The 21,005-nt window shown below is 46.4% G+C and overlaps 1 pseudogene across 1 annotated transcript in view; it reads right to left on the minus strand.

Annotated features, from left to right (window-relative positions):
• LOC309560527 overlaps window positions 1-18,216 on the minus strand; it is a 44,304-nt pseudogene extending 26,088 nt beyond the window's left edge. The window contains exons 1-2 of the transcript in view: window positions 18,160-18,216; window positions 7,078-7,599 (exon numbers count right to left, since the gene is read on the minus strand). The product of the transcript in view is annotated as an uncharacterized misc_RNA (transcript). The remainder of the gene's footprint in view (window positions 1-7,077; window positions 7,600-18,159) is intronic.
• Window positions 18,217-21,005: the final 2,789 nt, after the last annotated feature.

A 21,005-nucleotide genomic window follows, 5' to 3' on the forward strand; every position in this document is an offset into this window, starting at 1 on the left:
ATTTGCTATGCCCAATGATCATACCCCAATGCAGAGACCAGCGTACATGCCCCTTTCAATGTAGTGACCAGCATACATGCCCCTTTCCATGTAGTGACCAGCATACATGCCCCCTTACAATATAGTGACCAGCATACATGCCCCTTTCAATGTAGTGACCAGCATACATGCCCCTTTCAATGTAGTGACCAGCATACATGCCCCCTTACAATGTAGTGACCAGCATACATGCCCCTTTCAATGTAGTGACCAGCATACATGCCCCTTTCAATGTAGTGACCAGCATACATGCCCCCTTACAATGTAGTGACCAACATACATGCCCCTTTCAATGCAGTGACCAGCATACATGCCCTCTTTCAATGCAGAGACCAGCGTGCGTGCCCCCTTCAAAGCAGTGTGTGTGCCCCCCCGAGGCATCACTTCACTTGCCTCACACTGGTGCCTGGCGTGCTGCTGCGGATGTCTTCTTCGCCCTGCATGCGCGCCGCTGCCCTCCGACAGCAGGCTTGAAGGTGACGTCGAGACGGTGCGTGGGGAGTGTTGGGGGAGCGTCGGGCGCACAGGGCGCCTCCTCCCCTCGCTATCATCCGCCCCGTAGCCGCGGCAAAGGTTCAAAAGAGCCGCATTCGGCTCCGGAGCCGCGGGTTGCAGACCTATGGTCTAGTCGTAGGGTTCAATATTGAGTTGGCCCACCCTTTGAAGCTATAACTGCTTCAGCACACCTGGGAAGGCTGTCCACAAGGTTTAGGAGTGTGTCTATGGTAATGTTTGACCAACCTTCCAGAAACGCATTTGTGAGGTCAGGCACCCATGTGGACGAGAAGGCCTGGCTTGCAGTCTCCACTCGAATTCATCCCAAAGGTGTTATATCGAGTTGAGATCAGGACTCTGTGCAGGCCAGTCAAATACCTCCACCGCAAACTTGCTCATGTTGGAACAGGAAGGGGCCCTCCCCAAACTGTCTCCGCAATGTTAGGAGCATGAAATTCTCCAAAATGTCTTGGTATGCTGACACCTTAAGAGTTCCCTTCTATAGAACTTAGAAGCCAAGACCAACCTCTGAAAAACCCCATACCATAACCCCCCCTTTTCCAAATGATTTGGACCAGTGCATAAAGCAAAGTCAATAAAGACATGGATTAGCGAGTTTGGGGTGGAGGAACTTTACTGGCCTGCACAGAATCCTGACCACAACCCGATAGAACACTTTTGGGGTGAATTAGAGTGGAGACTGTGAGCCAGGCCTTCTTGTCCACATCAGTGCCTGACCTCACAAATTTACTTCTGGAAGAATGGTCAAACTTTGCCATAGACAAACTCCTAAACCTTGTGGACAGCCTTACCAGAAGACTTGAAGCTGTTATAGCTGCAAAGGGTGGGCTAACTCAATATTGAACCCTATGGACTAAGACTGAGATGCCATTAAAGTTAATGTGCGTGTAAAGACAGGCGTCCCAGTACTTTTTGTAATATAGTGTATATATACAGTATCACGCAAAACTGAGTACACCCCTCACATTCTTGTAAATATTTTATTATATCTTTTCATGTGACAACACTGAAGAAATTACACTTTGCTACAATGTAAAGTAGTGAGTGTACAGCTTGTATAACAGTGTAAATTAGCTGTCCCCTCAAAATAAATCAACACACAGCCATTAATGTCTAAACCTCTGGCAACACCTCTACGTGAATATGTCCAAATTGGGCCCAAAGTGTCAATATTTTGTGTGGCCGCCATTATTTTCCAGCACTGCTTTAACCCTCTTGGGCATGGAGTTCACCAGAGCTTCACAGGTTGCCACTGGAGTCCTTTTCCATTCCTCCATGACGACATCATGAAGCTGGTGGATGTTAGAGACCTTGCGCTCCTCTATCTTCCATTTGAGGATGCCCCACAGATGCTCAATAGGGTTTAGGTCTGGAGACATGCTTGGCCAGTGCATCACCTTTACCCTCAGCTTCTTTAGCAAGGCAGTGGTCGTGTTGGAGGTATGTTTGGGGTCGTTATCATGTCGGAATACTGCCCAGCGGCTCAGTCTCCAAAGGGAGGGGATCATAATCTGCTTCAGTATGTCACAGTACACGTTTGCATTCATGATTTCCCTCAATGAACTGTAGCTCCCCAGTGCCGGCAGCACTCATGCATCCTCAGATCATGACACTCCCACCACCATGCCTGACTGTAGGCAAGACACACCTGTCTTTGCACTCCTTACCTGGTTGCAGCCACACACGCTTGACACGATCTGAACAAAATATGTTTATCTTGGTCTCAGACCACAGGACATGGTTCCAGTAATTCATGTCCTTAGTCTGCTTGTCTTCATTAAACTGTTTGCGGCCTTTCTTGTGCATAATTTTTAGAAGAGGCTTCCTTCTGGTATGCCAGCAATGCAGACCAATTTGATTTAGTGTGCAGCGCATGCTCTGAGCACTGACAGGCTGACCCCCCACCCCTTTAACCTCTGCAGCAATGCTGGCAGCACTCATACGTCTATTTCCCAAAAACAACCTCTGGATATATGTAAGATTCTGGTACCTTTGGTACCCTTATTTACCATTTTCCTTTCAACATTGCGTCCCACCTTTCTAGTTAGGTGGAACGCATACACCTTTAAGACGGATGACGTCATCGCTGAGCGCCGCTGAGCTGCTATTTCAATCGCCGGTGTTCTCTCTCACGTTGTTCGTTCAATGTGTGCCTACATGCTTACAAGCCTTGTCTTACTGTCGGAACCTCCAGCTATTTGCCTTTACCTGGAACAGACCGGAACCTCGCTACTGATCCCGTATCTCGCTACCGGATCACTCCCTCACTACTGGACCCCTCTACTTACTAAACCTTACTAGTGATAAGTACCCCACAGGGGAATCCTCCATAACTAACTTACACTATCATCTTCTGCACATTAAGGACTGTTACTATCTATGCATACTAATTCTACCATCTGCACTGTTACATAGATTGCTAGCTCTTGAGTCTACTACCATCTATCCTTGCACTGGGTTAGTCTATCCTGTATATGTCATCTGCTGTCCTTACCACCTGTTACCATACATGATTACTAACCTATCTGCATTCTACCTATTACCATCTACTACTCTCCTGAACATTACTATCAAGTGCTTACCATTACTGTCACTGCTCACACCTGTCCCTTCAGCACATCACCTCCATACTATCATATAAATCCTATCACTCCAGGAACATCTTATTGAGTGTGTGTATATCTGTATGCTGAAGCAGACAGGCCCACAGTGATGAGTCTGGAGAGTTGGATCTGGTATTCCAACACATCTCTACATGACTACTGAGTGGAGATTCTGCAGCTGCAAATCCAGCTTACAATAAAAACGCAGGAGCGTTACAATATGACGCTGAGCACATGCACTCCACTTCTTTTGTTGACCAAGGCAAGGCCTGTTCTAAGTGGAACCTGTCCTGTTAAACCGCTGTATGGTCTTGACCACCGTGCTGAAGCTCAGTTTCAGGCTCTTGGCAATCTTCTTATAGCCTAGCCATCTTTATGTAGAGCAACAATTATTTTTTTTTAGATCCTCAGAGAGTTCCTTGCCATGAGGTGCCATGTTGAACTTCCAGTGACCAGTATGAGAAAGTGAGAGCGATAACACCAAATTTAACACACCTGCTCCCCATTCACACCTGAGACCTTGTAACACTAATGAGTCACATCACCGGGGAGGGAAAATGGCTAATTTGGCCCCAACTTGGACATTTTCAATTGGGGTGTACTCACTTTTGTTGCCAGCGGTTTAGACATTAATGGCTATGTGTTGAGTTATTTTGAGGGGACAGCAAATTTACACTGTTATACAAGCTGTACACTTACATAGAAACATAGAAGCATAGAATGTGTCGGCAGATAAGAACCATTTGGCCCATCTAGTCTGCCCAATATATCTGAATCCTATGAATAGTCCCTGGCCCTATCTTATATGAAGGATAGCCTTATGCCTATCCCATGCATGCTTAAACTCCTTCACTGTATTTGCAGCTACCACTTCTGCAGGAAGGTTATTCCATGCATCCACTACTCTCTCAGTAAAGTAATACTTCCTCATATTACTTTTAAACCTTTGCCCCTCTAATTTAAAACTGTGTCTTCTTGTGGTAGTTTTTCTTCTTTTAAATATGCTCTCCTCCTTTACCGAGTTGATTCCCTTTATGTATTTAAAAGTTTCTATCATATCCCCTCTGTCTCTTCTTTCTTCCAAGCTATACATGTTAAGGTCCTTTAACCTTTCCTGGTAAGTTTTTTCCTGCAATCCATGTACTAGTTTAGTAGCTCTTCTCTGAACTCTCTCTAGAGTATCTATATCCTTCTGGAGATATGGCCTCCAGTACTGCGCACAATACTCCAAGTGAGGTCTCACCGGTGTTCTGTACAGCGGCATAAGCACTTCTCTCTTTCTACTGCTTATACCTCTCCCTATACATCCAAGCATTCTACTGGCATTTCGTGCTGCTCTATTACATTGTCTTCCCACCTTTAAGTCTTCTGAAATAATTACTCCTAAATCCCTTTCCTCAGATACTGAGGTCAGGACTGTGTCAAATATTCTATATTCTACCCTTGGGTTTTTACGCCCCAGGTGCATTATCTTGCACTTATCCACATTAAATTTCAGTTGCCAGAGTTCTGACCATTCTTCTAGTTTTCCTAAATCCTTTTCCATTTGGCGTTTCCCTCCAGGAACATCAACCCTGTTACATATCTTTGTGTCATGAGCAAAAAGACAAACCTTACCATCGAGGCCTTTTGCAATATCACTTATGAAGATATTAAACAAAATTGGTCCCAGTACAGATCCCTGAGGTACCCCACTGGTAACATGACCTTGTTCTGAATGTTCTCCATTGACTACAACCCTCTGTTGTCTGTCACTCAGCCACTGCCTAATCCACTCAACAATATGGGAGTCCATGCTCAATGACTGCAGTTTATTGATAAGTCTTCTATGTGGGACAGTGTCAAAAGCCTTACTAAAATCTAGATATGCAATGTCTACTGCACCTCCACCGTCTATTATTTTAGTCACCCAGTCAAAAAAATCTATAAGATTTGTTTGACATGATCTCCCTGAAGTAAACCCATGTTGTTTTTCATCTTGCAATCCATGGGATTTAAGATGTTCCACAATCCTATCCTTTAATAGGGTTTCCATTAATTTGCCTACTATTGATGTTAGACTCACTGGTCTATAGTTGCTCGATTCCTCCCTACTACCTTTCTTGTGAATGGGCACGACATTTGCCAATTTCCAATCTTCCGGGATGACTCCTGTTACTAATGATTGGTTAAATAAATCTGTTAATGGTTTTGCCAGCTCACCACTAAGCTCTTTTAATAATTTTGGGTGTATCTCATCAGGACCCTGTGACTTATTTGTCTTCACTTTAGACAGCAATCTTAGAACGTCTTCCTCTGTAAAGACACATGCATCAAATGATTCATTAGTCATCCTTTCAAGTGGAGGTCCTTCTCCTTCTTTTTCTACTGTAAAAACTGAACAGAAGTATTCATTAAGGCAGTCGGCTAGCCCTTTATTCTCTTCTACATACCTTCCGTCCTTTGTTTTTAATTTAGTTATTCCTTGTTTTAATTTCCTTTTTTCATTTATATATCTGAAGAATGTCTTATCCCCCTTTTTCATAGACTGAGCTAGTTTTTCTTCTGCCTGCGCTTTAGAAGTTCTTATAACTTGCTTGGCCTCTTTCTGCCTAATCTTGTAGATTTCCTTATCTTCATTGCTCTGGGTTTTTTTATAATTACAAAATGCTAGCTTTTTATTTTTATGATTTGGGCCACTTCTGCTGAGTACCACAGTGGTCTCTTCCTTTTTTTTGCTTTTACTGACAAGTCTAATGCAATTTTCTGTTGCCTTCAATAATGCACCTTTTAAGTAGTCCCATTTCTCCTGGACTCCATGTAATCCGTACCAGTCTGATAAGGACTCATTTATGACTAATTTCATTTTTGAAAAGTCTGTTTTTCTAAAATCTAAAACTTTTGTTTTTGTGTGGTGTGACTCTTTCACTGTTCTTATATTAAACCACACTGACTGGTGATCACTGGATCCCAAGGTTTCGCCTACAATGACATCATATACCGAATCCCCATTTGTGAATACCAAATCCAAAATGGCCTCCCTCCGGGTTGGCTCCTCAACCACTTGTTGCAGAGACAACCCCAGTAGGGAATTTAGAATATCTGTACTCCTGGTAGAACTTGCTATTTTGGTTTTCTAGCTTATATCTGGAAGATTGAAATCTCCCATAATGATAACTTCTCCTTTCATTGTCATTTTAGCTATTTCTTCAACTAGTAGATCATCTAGTTCTTTGACTTGACCAGGTGGTCTATATATCACACCTACACGAGTTACTGCATGATTAGCAAACTGCAACGTAACCCAAACTGACTCTATGTTGGCCTCACCAACTTGTATTAAGTTAGATTTAATGCTATCTTTCACATACAGGGCCACTCCTCCTCCTTCTTGCCTTCTCTGTCTCTTCTGTATAAAGAGTACCCTGGTATGGTTATGTCCCAGTCATTTCTTTCATTAAACCATGTCTCCGTAACAGCCACTAAATCTACATTCTCAGATGCCATTATTGACCCAAGTTCATTGATTTTTTTACCTAAACTGCGAGCATTTGTAGACAGGACTCTGAGCTTATCATTTCTTAACCTCTGTGCTTCTGACCTGTTCTGGCATTGTTTCGGGGGGCAATTGGACTCTTGTAATTCCACTCTTTTGCCCCCCCCCCCTCCTAGTTTAAATACTCTTTCGCAAATTCTTGGAGTTGTTCACTAAGTAAATTTGTTCCTTTGAGAGAAAGATGCAAACCATCTTTTTTGTACAGTTCCTTTCTATTCCAAGTAGAGCTATCATGAGAAACAAAGCCAAATCCTTGCTCTTGACACCATTTACTAAGCCATATGTTGAACTCCTTTATGCGCCTCTGCCTATCATTCTGAACATTATGCACAGGCAGAACTTCAGAAAATGAAATGGTGGATGCAAAATCCTGTACGTCATTACCAAGTGTGATAAAAGATTTTTTCACCTCTGACACTTCATTGCAAGCCAGGTCATTTGTCCCTAGATGGACAAGAACATCCACGTCCCCTTCCTGCTTTGCTTGCTTAACAATATTAATAATACGTCTTCTATCTCGTCTAGCAGTAGCACCAGGGAGACATCTCACAAAACCATTTTCTTTAAGCTCCACACTTCCTATGATTGAATCACCCAGCAACAGCTGCTTCCTTTGAGACTTCACTTTATCTTTTTTGTCCTTGGCTGCAGTCTTGCATACATTAGACATAGGAGTCAATGGTTTCTCACCCTCTGTGCTTGAGTCCATATCCATGTTGTCCTTACATTCTGAGAGTGCTGCAAATGAATTATGGAGAACCACCGACTGTGGGACATGTCTTCTATCCACCACTTTAAGTCTTCCAGAACCTACAGTAACCCATCTGCCATTTCTGGGGGTCCTCTGTGGCAGTGGCATTGCAGCAGTCCCAGCTGGAGTTTGTTTAACATGTAATTTAAATATATCTGATTTCAAAAATGCAATTTCCTGCTGCAGTAAGGAAAATTGTCTACAGATCTGACAGCATCCGAATCTCCAAAGAGTGGAACATGAAATAAATGCACAACAATTCCTGCTCTGAACCAAGTCTGCCATTTTAAAGAGGAGAAAAAAAAATAAGAAAATTTGTAAATTTAAGTCAAACAAATCTTACCTTTTTTTTTTTCTTTTTTCCACCTTCCAGCCTACCTCCTGACTATCTCCTGCAATATCTCTTCACTGTACTTAAAATGTTGTACTTGAATGAAGTACTTGCAGCTAATGAATTAGGCCAGCTAATGAGTATGTCTATATATATACACTCACTCCTTCACAGCTCCTCCCCCAGCAACAAATGTAACACCTTAATGAGCTGGTCTCATTAGCAAATGCACAATAGCAGACACCTGACCAAATTCCTTTCCTCTTCTCAAGCAATGGTCAGCAAAAAGAAACACAGATGAGTTGGTTGCAAACTCCAAGCCAATCTCTTTCAGTATCTCCTCAATTACTACTTTACATTGCAGCAAAGTGTCATTTCTTCAGTGTTGTCAGATGAAAAGATATAATAACATTTTTACAAAAATGTGAGGGGTGTACTCACTTTTGTGAGATACTGTGTATATATATATATATATATATATATATATATATATATATATATATATATATATATATATACAGTGGGTACGGAAAGTATTCAGACCCCCTTAAATTTTTCACTCTTTGTTATATTGCAGCCATTTGCTAAAATCATTTAAGTTCATTCTTCTTCCTCATGAATGTACACATAGCACCCCATACTGACAGAAAAACACAGAATTGTTGACATTGTTGCAGATTTATTAAAAAAGAAAAACTGAAATATCACATGGTCCTAAGTATTCAGACCCTTTGCTGTGACACTCATATATTTAACTCAGGTGCTTTCCATTTCTTCTGATCATCCTTGAGATGGTTCTACACCTTCATTTGAGTCCAGCTGTGTTTGATTATACTAATTGGACTTGATTAGGAAAGCCACACACCTGTCTATATAAGACCTTCCAGATCACAATGCATGTCAGAGCAAATGAGAATCATGAGGTCAAAGGAACTGCCTGAAGAGCTCAGAGACAGAATTGTGGCAAGGCACAGATCTGGCCAAGGTTACAAAAAGATTTCTGCTGCACTTAAGGTTCCTAAGAGCACAGTGGCCTCCATAATCCTCAAATGGAAGACGTTTGGGACGACCAGAACCCTTCCTAGAGCTGGCCGTCCGGCCAAACTGAGCTATCGGGGGAGAAGAGCCTTCGTGAGAGAGGTAAAGAAGAACCCAAAGATCACTGTGGCTGAGCTACAGAGATGCAGTCAGGAGATGGGAGAAAGTTGTAGAAAGTCAACCATCACTGCAGCCCTCCACCAGTCGGGGCTTTATGGCAGAGTGGCCCGACGGAAGCCTCTCCTCAGTGTAAGACACATGAAAGCCCGCATGGAGTTTGCTAAAAAACACCTGAAGGACTCCAAGATGGTGAGAAATAAGATTCTCTGGTCTGATGAGACCAAAATAGATCTTTTTGGCCTTAATTCTAAGCGGTATGTGTGGAGAAAACCAGGCACTGCTCATCACCTGTCCAATACAGTCCCAACAGTGAAGCATGGTGGTGGCAGCATCATGCTGTGGGGGTGTTTTTCAGCTGCAGGGACAGGACGACTGGTTGCAATCGAGGGAAAGATAAATGCGGCCAAGTACAGGGATATCCTGGACAAAAACCTTCTCCAGAGTGCTCTGGACCTCAGACTGGGCCGAAGGTTTACCTTCCAACAAGACAATGACCCTAAGCACACAGCTAAAATAACGAAGGAGTGGCTTCACAACAACTCCGTGACTGTTCTTGAATGGCCCAGCCAGAGCCCTGACTTAAACCCAATTGAGCATCTCTGGAGAGACCTAAAATGGCTGTCCAACAACGTTTACCATCCAACCTGACAGAACTGGAGAGGATCTGCAAGGAGGAATGGCAGAGGATCCCCAAATCCAGGTGTGAAAGACTTGTTGCATCTTTCCCAAAAAGACTCCTGGCTGTATTAGATCAAAAGGGGGCTTCTACTAAATACTGAGCAAAGGGTCTGAATACTTAGGACCATGTGATATTTCAGTTTTTCTTTTTTAATAAATCTGCAACAATGTCAACAATTCTGTGTTTTTCTGTCAGTATGGGGTGCTGTGTGTACATTCATGAGGAAGAAGAATGAACTTAAATGATTTTAGCAAATGGCTGCAATATAACAAAGAGTGAAAAATTTAAGGGGGTCTGAATACTTTCCGTACCCACTGTATTTTTTTATGAAGAATGTGTTTTTTGTATGTATTTATAATTCATCTGTTTGTTTTTTTTGTCCAGTACTTTTCGATGCACTCTTTTTCAGTGATCATTATAGTACTTCTTTGATACAATTATTTCTAATGTATGTGCATTGTTTTATATAGATGTACAGTATATGGCAAAGTGTAATGCGGTGTGTTATTTTTCCTGGCTTTGTAGTCACGTTTGATGGACCATCAGTTTTAGACTATTTGGTTTCACATGTTATTTAGAAGCCATAAGCAAGCACCCACACTCTGAGCAATCAGCAATGATTAAGCACAGAAGTGTGAAATGCGTCTGCTGACCCTCCACGGGTTGAGAGTGTGTGGCATCTCTTTCATTTTTAAAATTTTTCAACAAAGAAGCAGTTTTTTACCTTCTGGAAGTTGCCACTATCTTCTTGTTTTCCATTTGCATTGACGGGGTTCGCAGACCCAGGTAGCCACCCAGGATTTTAGTCTGGCAGCTGAGGATCTCTCAGGCAAGTCTTCAAGTGGTGCTCACTTCGTTTGCCACTCCCTATCTTTTCTCGTTATCTTCATGGTTCTTCAGATTGTATCACTGAATGTACACAGTTTAGGCAGTCTGTATAAGTGGAGAGTGATGTGGATTGAAACTAAACATTTAAAAGCAGATGTCTTATGCATACTGGGGACTAGGGATGCACCAATACCATTTTTTTTACAACGCGTTTGAGTACCGCTACTTTTTTTCATAGTACTCGCTAACGTTGAATAACTGATATCTACCGCAACTGGTTTGTTTACACTTCAGCTGTCAGGAATGGCACAAAGCATTGAAAAGTTATTTACAAATGAAATACATTTTTTTTTTAAATTGCGCGCTTTTTTCCATGTGAAATGTGTAAATATATGGTAAAGGTGTAAAAATATTAACGAACAAAGCAAACAAAAAAAAAAGTTTTAATTATTAATAGTTTATAAAATAGAAGTAAACAAAAAAAAATCAGCAATAAAATAAAAATTAAATGGAGAAGAATAGGGAGTTAATTAAGGCTGATTAGACTAAATTAAGGGTTAATAAGGGGTTAAACAGAGAACCATTTCATAAAAACACAAAAAAGTTGTTTTTTTTTTTTTACTTGACAGTTTGCTTTAAACTGACTTCATCTGCAGATCGAAGTTCATCCCTTTGATCTGTAAATGAAGAAACAAATATATACAAAAAAGTTGGTTTTGCACAGAGCTGCCTGGATTCTCCTCTTCTCAGGTCCCTTTTCGCTGTTCTGGCCCCTCCCTACTGTTAAGTGCCCCCACAGCAAGCAGCTTGCTATGGGGGCACCCGAGCTGAGCTGCAGCTCCGTGTGTCCATTCAGACACGGAGCTGTGGTTTGGCCCCGCCCCCTATCTGTCCTGATTGGCTAACTGGCTTTGATTGACAGCTGTGGGAGCCAATGGCGCCACGGCTGTGTCTCAGCCAATCAAGAGTAACGGACAACCGAGGGACTCGGGGACATCGCCGGACAGAGATGGGAATCAGGTAAGTATTAGGGGTGCTGGGGAGGCTTTTGCACACAGAAGGCTTTTTATACTAATGCGTAAAATGCATTAAGATAAGAAACCTTCTGACTTTACAACTCCTTTAACACTTCATGCTGTCAACAGGGGAACCCCACTGACAGCTGACTGAGTAATCGGTTGTTAAGGACAAGGAAGACTCGCTCCTTAACAACCGATAGTTACCAGCTTTTTAAAAATTTTTCTTATATTTCAGCTGTCAGTGGGGGAATCCCGCTGACAGCTGAAAGAACCGAGCCTGAAAGTATTTGTTTCAGGTATCAGTGCATTTGCACGAGCACCGGTACCGGTAGTTGTGCTAATACTAAGCATTTGCATAAGTATTGGTACTCGTGCAAATTGTCAGGGTGCCAGGATACCAGACCACATGGGCATGCAGGTAAAATAAAGCAGTTTATTGGATCAAACAACAATAAAGGCACAGCAAGAGTGAGGAAGTGAGAGCAGGAACAAGCCAGGGTCAAGTCCAGAAGCGGGTAGTCATCCAAGTCGGGGTTGAGTCCAAAAGCGGGTATCTACCGTTGCTGGGTCATCTGCCGTTGCGGGGTCGAGAGCTAGGAGAGTAGTCCTCCGAGCAAGGTCATACGCAGTGGAACACAGAGAATAGAAGACTGCTAGCAGAGATGCACCTTGGAGTACAAACGCAAGGGCAAGGACTGCAACCCTTTAGGTGATAGATATGGTCAGGTGTGCAGCATCATCACTGTGGGACGCCCAGGAAGTAGGCAAGTGATGATGCAATCAGAGTCTATAAGAGGCAGCAGTCTGCACATGTCCAAGATGGCTGCCAACAGGAGGGCGAGGTAAGACCTTGATAGTACCCTCCCCTCGACGGCCCCTCCTCCGCGGAGCAAAAACAGTTTCTGAGGAAAGGGAGCATGAAAAGCATGGAGAAGGCTGGGAGCATGAACATCAGCGGAGGGAACACAGGAGCGCTCTTCAGGACCATGACCTTTCCAGTGCACCAGGTATTGAACCTGACCTCGGAACAGACCAGAATCCAAAATGCTGCTAACCTCATACTCCTCATGATTGCCCACAGGAATAGGACGAGGGTGAGGAAGTGAAGTAGTATAGTGATTGCAAACCAGTTGCTTCAAAAGTTAAACGTGAAAGACATTGGAGATACGCATGCCAGGGGGAAGACCAAAGGCATAGACCACCGGGTTCACCTTACAGAGGATACGAACAGACCCAACAAAATGGGGTGCCAGCTTTGGAGTGGGCACCCTGAGGTTGAGATTACAGCTCGACAACCACACCCCCTCCCTGACCTGGTACGAAGGAGCAGATAAACGTCTCCGGTCTGCCTGGAGCTTCTGACGCTGTGCAGAGACACGTAAAGACTCTTGAATCTGCACCCAAGAGGAACAGAGGGCACAAAGATGATCCTCCACAGCCGAGATGTCCTGTGGCGAGAATGACTCGGGCAACACAGCGGGTTGGAACCCATAATTGGTCATGAATGGAGACATTCTGGAAGACAAGTTGATGGCAGAGTTCCTAGAAAACTCCGCCCAGGGTAACAGATCAACCCAATTGTCCTGATGGTTAGAGATATAGCAGCGGAGAAATTGCTCCAGAGCTTGGTTGGAACGCTCAGCAGCAGCAATGGACTGAGGATGGTAGGCCAAGGAGAAGAAGAGTCGAATACTCAACTGGGAGCAAAAGGAGCGCCAGAACAAACTGGCTCCCATGGTCCGAGACAATCTCCTTAGGCAACCCATGTAAACGGAAGACCTCCCTGGCAAACACTGAGACACGCTCCTGAGAATTAGGCAGCCTCTTAAAAATAGAACACAGTGGCACATTTTGGAGAACTGGTCGACAACCATCAGGCTAACCGTGTAACCTCGAGATGCAGGAAGTTCCACAATAAAATCCATGGCCAGGTGAGACCAGGGATGCTCTCCATTGGGAATGGGATGCAGTAGGCCCAAGGGAACGTGCCGAGGAGATTTGTTCTTGGTACAGACGGAACAAGCAGCCACATATGCAGCAACATCAGTGTGGAGGGATGGGCACCAGAACTGACAGAAAATAGCCCAGGACATCTGGTTCTTATCAGGATGACCGGCAGTCTTGGAATTGTGGTATGCAACAGTCTGATGCGCAACCCCTCAGGTACAAAACATTTGCCAGCAGGTCTCCCTGTGGGAACATCAGGTTGGGCATGATCTGTTCCCCAAGAGGAGAGGTTAAGTTGGTGCGGATGGCAGCCAGGATATGATCTGAAGGTATGACCTGTGTCGGCACGGAGTCCTCCCTGGACAACACAGAATACTGGCGAGACAAGGCATCAGCCTTAACATACAACAATTTAAATAAGTGCAGCGCAATATATTTTCAGACATCAGCAAATGCATTTAAAATAAGGTATGACAAAGGAGTAGGTAAGCCCAAAAGTGTCAGGGTGCCAGGAAACCAGACCACACAAAGATGCAAGTTAAATAAAGCGATTTATTTATGCAACGATAATAATCGCACAAATCAAGAACAGCCGGGGTCAAGTTTGGAAGCGGGTAGTCATCCAAGTTGGGATTGAGTTCAGGAACAGGTAGTCATCCAAGCCGAGATAGAGTCCAGAAGCAGGTAGTCTGCCGAAGCCGGGTCGTCGACTGATGGGGGGTTGTCTGCCGATGCGGAATCCAGAGCCAGGAAGGTCATCAGCCAAGCCAAGTCATGCATGGAGAAACGACAGAGACCAGAGGACTGCTAGCAGTGATGCACCTTGGAGCACAAACGCAAGGGCAAGGTCTGACAGCCATCAGGTGATATATATATAGTCAGGTGTGCAACATCATCACTGAGCGACGCCCAGGCAGCAGACAAGTGATGATGCAAACAGAGTTTATAAGAGACAGCAGTCTGCACATGTCCAAGACAGTACCCTCCCCTCAACGGCCCCTCCTCCACGGAGCAAAAAACGGTTTCTGAGGAAAGCAAGCATGGAAAGCGCAGAGAAGAGCGGGAGCATGAACATCAGTGGAGGGAACCCAGGAGCGCTCCTCAGGTCCATAACCTTTCCAGTGAACCAGTTATTGAACCTGACCTCGGAACAAACGAGAATCCAAGATGTTGCTAGCCTCATACCAGGGGCGTAACTACAGGGGTTGTAGGGGTTGCGATTGCTACCGGGCCCCATGCTCCAGGGGGCCCAGTAGCAAACCAGTGGGTGAACTTCCAGGATTGCAAAAGTCACACTTGCGACCGGGCCCTGGCATTGCACCACTGTGGGGAGGCCCAAAGATTGCAGGAAGGGAGCCCACTGCAGAACTTGTGAAAGGATCCTGCTGCGGGACCGTAATAAAAGGCCATGCAACGAGAGTAAAGAGCCCCAGGATTAGTGGGAAGAGCCCTGGGCTTGAAGGGAAGGGCCCCGGCCAGGGATCTGGGGGGGCCCTTCATGGTTTCTTGCATCGGGGCCCTGAAGGCTCTAGTTACGCCTCTGCCTCATACTCCTCATGATTGCCCACAGGAACGGGATGAGGGTGATAAAGTAAAGAAGTATAGCGATTGAAAACCAGTGGCTTCAAAAGTAACACGTGAAAGATACTGGAGATACACATGCCAGAAGGAAGATCAAGGGCATAGGCCCCCAGATTCACCTTACGAAAAGGGCCAGCAAAATGAGGTGCCAGTTTTGGAGTGGGCACCATGAGGTTGAGATTACGGGCCGGCAACCACACCCTCTCCCCAACCTGGTACGAAGGAGCAGATAAATGTCTCCGGTCTGCCTGGAGCTTCTGATGCTGTGCAGAGACCCGTAAAGACTCTTGAATCTGTACTGAAGAGGAACGGAGGGCATGAAGGTGATCCTCCACAGCAGGAATGTCCTGTGGCGAGAACGACTCGGGCAACACAACCGGTTGGAACCCATAATTGGCCATGAATGGAGACATTCCGGAGGAGGAGTTGACGACAGAGTTCCCGGCAAACTCTTGCCAGGGTAGCAGATCAACCCAATTGTCCTGATAGTCAGAGATATAGCAGTGGAGAAATTGCTCCAGAGCTTGGTTGGAACGTTCAGCGGCACCATTTGATTCGAGTGGAATACCCAACAGAGAGCAAAAGGCACGCCAGAACCTGCAGACAAACTGACTCCCATGGTCCAAGACAATCTCCTTAGGCAACCCGTGTAGGCGAAAAACCTCCCTGGCAAACTCCGAGGCAAGCTCCGAGCCGTAGTCAGTTGCTTAAAAGGAAAACAGTGACACAGTTTGGAAAACCGGTCGACAACCATGAGGATAACCGTGTAACCTCAAGACGTGGGAAGTTCCACAATAAAATCCATGGCCAGGTGAGAACAGGGATGCTTCCCACTGGGAAGAGCAGTAGGCCCAAGGGAAGGTGCCACAGAGATTTGTTCTGGGCACAGACCGAACAAGCAGCCACAAATGCAGAAACATCAGTGTGGAGAGATGGCCACCAGAACTGATGGGAAATAGCCCAGGACATCTGGTTCTTACCAGGATGACCGGCAGTCTTGGAATTGTTGTACGTGCACAACCCCTCAAGTACAACACATTTGCCAGCAGGTCTCTCAGTGGGAGCAACAGGTTGGGCAGCCAAGATCTGTTCCCCAAGAGGAGAGTTAAGTTGGTGCGGATGGCAGCCAGGATATGATCTGATGGTATGACTGGTGTCGGCACGGAGTCCTCCCTGGGCAACTCAAAATACTGGCGAGACAAAGCATCAGCTTTAACATTCTTGGAGCCGGGCAAATAGGAGACCACATAGTTAAAACGAGACAAGAATAAGGCCCATCTGGCCTGACGGGGTGTGAGCCTCTTGGCCTCTGAGAGATACGTCAGATTCTTATGATCGATGGGAATGAGAACTGGAACCACAGAACCTTCAAGCAAGTGTCTCTACTCTTTGAAAGCCAGGATAATGGCCAAAAGCTCTCTGTCTCCAATCTCGTAGTAGCATTCAGCTGGAGACAGCTTCTTGGAGTAGAACCCACAAGGAAGTAAGAGTCCATCAGGTGTCCAACGCTGAGACAGGAGGGCGCCTTCTCAGATGACTCCACCTCTAGAACAAAGGGCAAACCAGGGTTGGGATGAGACAGAATGGGGGCCGAAGCGAAAGCAGACTTGAGGGCCTCAAAGGTTTGGATGGCAGCAGGCGTCCAATTGTGGGAAACGATACCCCTCTTGGTCAGATCTGAGGTTTGGCCAAAGAGGAAAACTTCCTGATAAATTTCCGATAGTAGTTGGCAAACCCAAGGAAACTCTGAATGGAATGGAGATCACTGGGATGAGGCCATTGTAGAGCAGCTGAAACCTTCTGAGGGTCCATGGAGAACCCTTCAGCAGAAATGATGTAGCCCAAGAAGGCAAACTGAGACAGGCGAAATTCACATTTCTCAAGCTTACAGAAAAGCCCATTCGCACGTAACCCTTGCAACACCCGTCTGACATCCAGGCAGTGTGATTCAGTGGAGTGCGAGTAAATCAAGATGTCGTCCAAATAGACGACCACGCATTGCTGAAAAACATATCACGAAATACATCATTGATTAACTTCTGGAAGACAGCGGGCGCATTTGTACAAGCCAAAAGGCATAACCAAAGATTCGTAATGATCGGTTCTTCCACTTGTCGCCCTCCTTGATCCTTGCGAGGTTATACGCGGCCCTTAGGTCAAGCTTGGTAAAGACTGTTGCTCCCTTGAGGCGGTCGAACAATTCAGTAATCAACAGAATTCTTGACCGTGATGCGATTGGGGCCCCTATAATCAATGCAAGGTCTAAACTCACCTCCCTTTTCCTTTACAAAGAAAAAACAGGCACCCACTGGAGAAGTAGACTTGTGAATGTGGGAGTGTACCCCAACTGGTCAAATCCAGAAGCGGGTAGTCTACCGATGCCAGGTTGTCTGTCAATGTGGGGTCGAGAGCCAGGAGGGTCGTCAGCCAAGCCAGGTCATACACAGAGGAAAACGAAGAACAGAAGACTGCTAGCAGAGATGCACCTTGGAGTACAAATGCAAGAGCAAGGACTGAAACCCATAAGGTGATAGATATAGTCAGGAGTGCAGCATCATCACTGTGCGACTCCCAGGCAGCAGGCAAGTGATGATGCAATCAGAGTCTATAAGAGGCAGCAGTCTGCACATGTCCAAGATGGCTGCCCACAGGAGGGCAAGGTAAGACCTTGACACAAATGCTTAGTATCGACGCAAATACCGATACCGGTATTGGTGTAACCCTATGGGGGACCCACTTTCATATTCAAAAGGTGGCTAAATGCACCAACAAGGACTATCCTCACGTATTCTTAGCTAACGAGGCTGAAAAAAAAGGGCATTCTACTAGCTATCAAAAGTTCTGTTTCCTTCAAGCAGTATGACTTGGGCGGATTAAATTTTCAGCGGGAGTTATTGGCTCCTGCTGAGCCGGGGGTGGAGCCGAACTACGTAGTGTGTGTCTATGGACACACACAAGCCAGCACAGGAGCGAGCCCCACATATCTGCCCCCATAGCAAGTGGTTTGCTATGATGGCAGACACAGCAGAGGAGAATCCGAGCATGCCAGTGTGGGATTCCCGAAGAGAAGATTTGGGGCCGCTCTGTGCAACACCATTGCATATGTTTGTTATTTTCTGAAAAAAATATTCTAGCCTTTGCAACCACTTTAACTTCCCGCAAACCGACATACCTGTATGTCAGCTTGAGGAAGTTGTTGTACCAGGGTGATCCCTGCAGCTAGAAGCATCACCCTGGTACCATTTTTTGGAGCCGGCGGTCGGCTTTCTGATGAAAACAACTGATGTGGCTCAGCAGCCGCTCAGCCATTATCCTAGGGAGCGGGAGGGGACGTCCCCCCCCTCCTGCCGCCTTCCACCACTCTACCCGGTTCTCCCATTCCACCGGGAGACCCGAGCGACCAGCCAGCACGTTGGCCAGCTGGTCAGAGTCCTGTATGAAACCGGATTCAGCTTCGATCAGGTCTCCAATGAAGTAACCCAGAAGAGACGTCACAACATCACTTCCGGTTTACTCGGCTGCCAATGGCGCTGATTTTAAAAAATTTACAGTATTTAAAAATGCAAATTTTGGCGTTTTGAATACTTTTAAGTAGGGATCGACCGATTATTGGCAACACCGATATATGGGGGGCCGATATGCACTTTCCCCGATATATCGGAATCAGCCCCTGAGGTTACCGATATGGCCAATATTTAGGGAAAGTGCTTGTACCGTGGTGATGCCTGCAGCTAGAGGCATCACCCCGGTACCGGTGTCCATAGCCTACGGATGGCTGACTTGTAATGACAACCGATGCGGCTGAGAAGCAGCTCGGCTGTCATTACAAGGAGCGGGAGGGGACGCCCCCCACCGCCTTCCACGGCTCGCCCGGGTCTACCGTCCCCCCGGGAGACCCGGGCCTCCTACCTCCAACGCCACTGCAGAGAAGACCCGGGTCTCCATGTAAAAAACATGACATCACTTCTGGGTACTCGGCGCCGAACTAAAAAAACTGACAGAATTCAAAACAGCCAAACTTGGCGTTTTGAATGCTTTTCGGTGCCGAGGAGGGTATTGGGGTCTTCTAGACCCCCAGATCCCTCCACAAGGAGTACCTTTAGAAAAAAAAAATTAAAAAAAAAAATGTTTTTTTTTCTTCCAAAATAGTGTCCGAAAATATTGGCCGATACCGATATCCGATGACCAAAATATTGGTATCGGTATCAAAAAAACGATATTGGTCGATCACTACTTTTAAGTGCAGTGGAGGGTTTGGGGTCTACTAGATCCCAGATCCCTCCATAATGAGTACCTGTCACTGCCTATTACCGTAGCAAGGGATGTTTGCATTCCTTGTGTCAGCAACAGGTGTGACCAGAAATGTGTGGACTGACACAGAGAATATCAGGCATGATGAAAGTGTAAAGAATATAATTTATTTAAAAATAAGTGAATAACACAAATGTAAACGCACCTCCAGAAAACTACAGACATCTCAAGTCTCCCGCAAGTCACGGGAGACTCCCGCTTTCCACCCTGAGCTCACGGACACCCGCGAGCTCAGGCCAATATCCCGGTCACAGTCAGGAGATGTCGATGCAGAGTGTCAGCGCCTGTGCAGTGAGAGTATTACAGTAAGAACGGCCGGCGGAGCCGCTGTAGATCCGGCTCACAGGCGGAGTGATATGATCACATGCACTCCGCCTGTGGGAGGAGCGGCAGAGAGGAAGCAGCCGCTTTGCTCTCAACTTCAGCCGCATCTTCCACTTCAGAGGCATTTTGGTGCGCGCTGGATCATCGGCCACAACATTGACCAACTCTGACCTAACCTAAGCCCAGAGGCCAGCACAGACTAGAGAGCAGCACCAGAGAGCCAGCACCAGGATCAGTACCAGCACCAGGGACCAGGCCAGCACCAGTGACAAAGCCAGTACCAGCACCAGTTACCAGGCCAGTACCAGCACCAATGACCAGGCCAGCACCAGCGACCAGGCCAGTACCAGCACCAGTGACCAGGCCAGTACCAGCACCAGTGACCAGGCCAGTACCAGCACCAGGGACTAGGCCAGCACCAGTTACCAGGCCAGTACCAGCACCAGCGACCAGGCCAGTACCAGCACCAGTGACAAAACCAGTACCAGCACCAGTTACCAGGCCAGTACCAGCACCAGTGACCAGGCCAGCACCAGCACCAGTGACCAGGTCAGTACCAGCACCAGTGACCAGGCCAGTACCAGCACCAGTGACCAGGCCAGTACCAGCACCAGGGACCAGGCCAGCACCAGTTACCAGGCCAGTACCAGCACCAGTGACCAGGCCAGTACCAGCACCAGTGACCAGGCCAGTACCAGCACCAGGGACCAGGCCAGCACCAGTTACCAGGCCAGTACCAGCACCAGTGACCAGGCCAGTACCAGCACCAGTGACAAAGCCAGTACCAGCATCAGTTACCAGGCCAGTACCAGCAATAGTGACCAGGCCAGCACCAGCACCAGTGACCAGGCCAGTACCAGCACCAGTGACCAGGCCAGTACCAGCACCAGTGACCAGGCCAGTACCAGCACCAGGGACCAGGCCAGCACCAGTTACCAGGCCAGTACCAGCACCAGTGACCAGGCCAGTACCAGCACCAGGGACCAGGCCAGCACCAGTTACCAGGCCAGTACCAGCACCAGGGACCAGGCCAGTACCAGCACCAGGGACCAGGCCAGCACCAGTTACCAGGCCAGTACCAGCACCAGTGACAAAGCCAGTACCAGCACCAGTGACCAGGCCAGTACCAGCACCAGTTACCAGGCCAGTACCAGCACCAGTTACCAGGCCAGTACCAGCACCAGTGACCAGGCCAGTACCAGCACCAGTGACCAGCCAAGTACCAGCCCCAGTGACCAGGCCAGTACCAGCACCAGTGACCAGGCCAGTACCAGCACCAGTTACCAGGCCAGTACCAGCACCAGCATCAGTGACCAGGTATACTGATTACATTTCATTTAATTTCATTATTCTCTGGTTGTATTAAATTGGAAAAGGGGGGGG

The sequence above is a fragment of the Pelophylax lessonae genome (assembly GCF_965119305.1).
Source record: "Pelophylax lessonae genome assembly, chromosome: 7".
Taxonomy (NCBI): domain Eukaryota; kingdom Metazoa; phylum Chordata; class Amphibia; order Anura; family Ranidae; genus Pelophylax; species Pelophylax lessonae.